The sequence below is a fragment of the Montipora capricornis genome, chromosome 5 (assembly GCF_036669925.1).
Source record: "Montipora capricornis isolate CH-2021 chromosome 5, ASM3666992v2, whole genome shotgun sequence".
NCBI lineage: Eukaryota > Metazoa > Cnidaria > Anthozoa > Scleractinia > Acroporidae > Montipora > Montipora capricornis.
The window spans coordinates 22,534,352-22,539,351 of record NC_090887.1 but is presented as its reverse complement, the minus strand read 5'-3'; the positions used below and the strand labels follow the sequence as shown (position 1 = coordinate 22,539,351).

Here is a 5,000-nt window from a genome sequence, read left to right as displayed (position 1 = left end):
GCGTCAAGTTAAATTAAACTTTCCTGTTCTTCTCCACTCAGCTTTTCAGTTTTTAAATTACTGGCCACGACAACTCCCATGACTGAATTACCTAACAAAAAGGACTTCTAGTTTCTACATTGAGCACAAAAGTTATCATCATTTGATACCTGGCAAACACTCTTTTTTGGGATAATCCCTTTTTAACTGCTAGTCAGTCAAAAGCAAATTTTCAGTTGCTTCTGTCTGGGCATACTCGAAAAGAGGGAATGCTTAATGTCACTGTGACTCAGTGCTGGCAGCGGGTAACCCCAGTTCCGAGTGGTGGAAATCTGGGAATGAGATGGTGTTGATGACGATACTAATGATCAAAAATTGCTGTTTGCAGCCAGATTTTAAAGCGATGTTGTACACTGCATTACTCAAGACCATCTCTCTCTCTCTTTCTTGCATGTGAACAAATTCACTCTGGATCTGAAACAACTGAGTGATCTCTGAGAATATAATTTGGCTTTTAGGAGCTGCGGTTGCTATCTGTCATATATACTGTTTGTGTGGAAAAGGAGAAAGTGGTGAGATGATTGCCGGTTATAACCCTAGTTGCCACTGACATCATGTGGTTGCAAATGGAGTGCACTGGAATAGGAGAGGCCCTAGAGGGGGAATAGATCTGCTGTGTATGTGAGGGTTGTATACTGTTTTACAGCCTATTACACTTTTGATGACTGCGTGAAAATGATGCTGTGCTCTGGCTTGTTCAAAAAAAGATTGGCAACTCTTAAAGACAATTTACTCAGCATCACCTTTTCCTTTTCAGGCTAACGATCAAGTGCAACCCAAATCAGCCCCTGGGTGGGTAATATTAGGTAATGTTTTGACTGAATTAAGCAACCCCAGGGGTGGGGATATTACTCGAGGTTTGCGCGAGTTTTTTTCCAAATCCCAACCTTGTCCCGGGGTGCGGGGGTGGGTCGGGGTTTTCGTTGACTTATGCAGCTAACAGTGATAGAGTGCCCATTAATCCCCTGGTTCAGGCTAACACCATCTGTTTAATTGTATTGTTTCAGTCGATGTCTCCGTGATGACAGCGGTTAAGAAAGCCCTCAGGAAAATAAGTTACCTCTTCCTTGAAAAAAAAAAAAATTCATTTTTCGTGACATCATATACGACAATCCAGCGAAGGGGAACAGTAGATACTGGGTGTAATAAGAGTCTTCTGTTGGTATACGCACTTATTGCGTTTCCTAGTTTCCGCGCTCATTTACACTTTTCCCGTGCCCCAATTAACCGTCCCTGGTTCATATGGGGTAAAAAACTAGCACTTCACATTACATTCTAATCAGTTAATTCTGTTGAAATATAAGTGCTACACGGCCAACGACGGTTTGCAAAAAACGTAACCCTTCCTTGTACTTGTACAAGTTCATTGTCGTGACTTTAACATCTTCAGTTCCCACGGCCTGCTCCCGTCTGACCTTGTAGCTCAGTTGGTAGAGCAGCGGTGATCTTACCCGAAGGTCGTGGGTTCAATTATCACCCTGGTCAAAGTTTTTCTGTCCTTGTGTCCTTCCATCAGTAGGGTTAACCCTCACCTGGTTCATATGGGGTAGAAAGCTGACTTCACATTACATTCTAATCAGTTAATTCCTTTATCCAATGAAATCAAGACAACATCCTGTGGTAAATAAAAGCGTCTGTGCGAGAGATTCCCGATTTCCTTCAGTTCTGGATGGTTCTTTTAAAATTGCATTCCGAATGAGCAAATTTCTTTAATCCTTCTTCAGGGAACGCCCGTCAATTTCTAAGATTAAAAGGGAGCTTAAGCACGTGACGTTTTAGAGATGTGGACGGAAACCGGAAGTGACATTTTGCATGCCATGACAGTAGTGTCTTCCAGATTTTTGAACGAATCATCTCTAATGGAGAAAAGACATTTAGCAATATAAATGCGGTTGTGTGAAGACGAGTTAAATAGGAAAACAGCTCGCTTCCGGCCGCATCTCAAGAACGTCGCGTGCACAAGCTGCCTATTATTGAACCTTAACATGGTCTAAATTAAGGTGTTAGGAGAAAGTCAATGACAGCAAAACGAGGCCTTGAAAAGGAAGGGGGGAGGGAGGGTCACAGAAAACCGCTATGCAGACAATATTCAAATTTTTAAAATTTATTTTGAACACTGACAGTATTAATAATCTCTCTTTCCATAATAATATTTTAATGGCTATATATTCATTTTGCTGCTAGGAAAACTATTTCTCTTGCAAGTAATGCAACAACAACTGTCACATGGTTGATGACACTTGTTGAATTTTGAAAATGACTCAAAATGTGCTAGTGTTACTAAGGTATTTACAAGAATTGTGCTATATTACGATTAATATGCCAGCAAAATGGTTAACACCTTAAACACATTCTCTAAGCTTTCTTGGCTCTCTAATAATACTGTATTTACACAGGGATTACCCAATCCTGATTAAGTTTTCTTTTAGTGGGCAAGTACAATTCCATGTTTTAAATGATAAACAATGATACCTCTTCAATGCAAAGACTGTTGATTACTTTTGTAAGAGTTTTAGATGTTTTTATTTCCTGAAACACAGATCCATGACCCTTACAAGCAAGTAGCTGTCAATGCAGTCAATTTCTCTGTAGTTATAGTCCTGCTAAGTACTTATGTATTTTCAAGACAATGCAAATCTAGACAGTTAAATCTCAAGAAAACCTGTACATTTAGCAACTTACAAAACCCTGTATATTGTTGCAGGGTAAACTTTAGATCTATTTATTAAACTTTAGTTTCAATTCATGTGTTTGATAGCAGAGTTCACCTATGGCTCAAAAATTAAATACCAGAAACACCCAGAGAAAGAACAGTTCATAAATATTTCATTTACATAACATTTTGCTATCAAATATTCTGATATTTGTTTATCAATAACAAGGAAATAGTATTTTGACTTCCTTTTTTCTGCTTGGCAAACACTTTGGTGCATTTGGCATCTCATGCTGAGCAACGTTGAGGCATGATTATTAAGTCAATGCATGTTAGGCAACATTGTTGATGCACTTAGTAGGACCCCAAACATCACCACCCAACAAAGGCAAATGCTACACTTATACACCCTTTTAATAAGTCTAATATATGCCGTTTTCCGCTAATGACATCAAACTCATGCTTTTAAAATTTATTCAGAAATGTACAAAGGCTTCAAACAAGAAAAGAAATCGGAAAAGTTTTAGGCCTTTGTACATTTCTAAATAAAATTTGAAAGTAAGAGTTCGACGTCATTAGCGGAAAACGGCATATATTAGACTTATTAAAAGGGTGTTTAGCAGTTGCTAACTTAACTTTTCAGTAAGAAACAACCTTGGATGTTTGGAAGTTTCCAAAAGTCGATGATAACATCAATGATCATAACACTCACTAAGTAGAACCCCATTGGACACTTAAGGGACAAAGAAAATGTTCTTATTGTGGACACACCAGTCCTCAACAGGTAGGGGACTGCATGAATTTCAGCATTACTAGTATCACTGGTGCTATAGGTATTGGGAGTAACAAGTTGCCTTGTTATATTATTATTGTCAGGAGAGAAAGGCTGGGCCTTACACCATATAAAAATACAAAAAGGCAAGAAATTGAAGAATCAATGAATTGCAACAATGCAATGAGATTCAAGTTTTTGACATGCAATTAAAGCTAATCATAATATTAATGTTGTTGCTATTGTTATGGGTTGGTATGGGTTTTTGAGTATCCATCAAGGATAGCCTGGCATTTCTGTAACAGCTGTCACAAAATGCTTTGATATAACAAAATCGTTTTGTCATACCATGTTTGTTAAACTGGAACAATCATGGTTAAATGAAGGTGTATTCATTTTAAAGGCTCTCGTTCACCCAACAGGCTGTGCATGCCGTGGAACAATAATTTTCATGTATGAAAATCCAGCCAAAGTTGAAATTCATCCAATCAGATCGCTAAAATAAGCAATGCAAACTTCCATATAAAAAAGCCTGTCAGTTGAAGTTGGACCTTTAAAAGGTCTATGCTACATATGTATAAAGTACTGGCTACACATTTGATAAATTAGTCTTGAATGACAATGTCAAATGGCCATCTACATGTACCACTGTGAAATAACAATGTTAAAAGCCAGCTAAATGCTCTAAACATTGTTAAATGCTGAAGTTATCTTTGATTGAATTTACAATCTTTTACCCCTAAAAGAGTAAACAATAATCATCCCACATGTAAATAATGTGAGAATTGTATCACTGCCTTAATATACAGTGTGAAAGTGCAATCTTTTTCGCAGATCCCCAGGTTGACCATTTATCTAAATAAATTATTAAATTATTAATCATCAAATTATTAATTATTAATAATTATTCACTCTATTGTTAATAAAGAAATGAATTTATATTTTCAAACACAGCGGTTCTATTAAAATCTTTGGTCTGAATGTTACTATACCCAAATGCAGCCAAGCATCTTGCTACTTTGAGACTGTGAAAGAAATAATCATTATTTCTAACTTGAAAAACATTTCTCATGCAGAATACTGCAAAGCTATTGCTTAACTATGTCATAAACTTTGCAGCTTTTTATTGAATTTTGAACCTCAGTGTTGAGCCTGGAAATAACGTTGATTCAATGTTCAATGAGACAAGATTTTGAGTATGGAAATGGTGTTCACTTTAGTTTTGCTTATATAAATGAACTAGGAGAATGGCAAAAATTCAAGAAAATCTTCTGCTTAAATTTGAGCCTTTTTATAATGCGTACTCATTGGTATTTGAGATACTTGTGAACCAACAAAAGTTTGGTAGATGCTCTCTACAAACTTAGTAAAAATCGATCTTTTAAATGGTTCTCAGAAACCGAATTTCAAGTATTTATCTCTTCTACCTCTTACTACAAATATGGCAGCTTTGAGAGAAAATCATCACCTTTTGCCTGTCAGATTTTAAATATACAACGTAACAAAGTTTCTCATGAATAATATGATAAGCAAATA

The 5,000-nt window shown here is 36.7% G+C and overlaps 1 protein-coding gene across 1 annotated transcript in view; it reads right to left on the bottom strand.

Annotated features, from left to right (window-relative positions):
• Positions 1-2,127: 2,127 nt before the first annotated feature.
• The window catches only part of LOC138049946 (adenylate cyclase type 9-like), a 13,850-nt gene continuing 10,977 nt past the window's right edge, over positions 2,128-5,000 (bottom strand). The window contains exon 3 of the mRNA XM_068896432.1: positions 2,128-5,000. This exon is cut by the window's right edge and continues 130 nt beyond it. The gene's annotated coding sequence lies outside the window, so the exon portion shown is untranslated.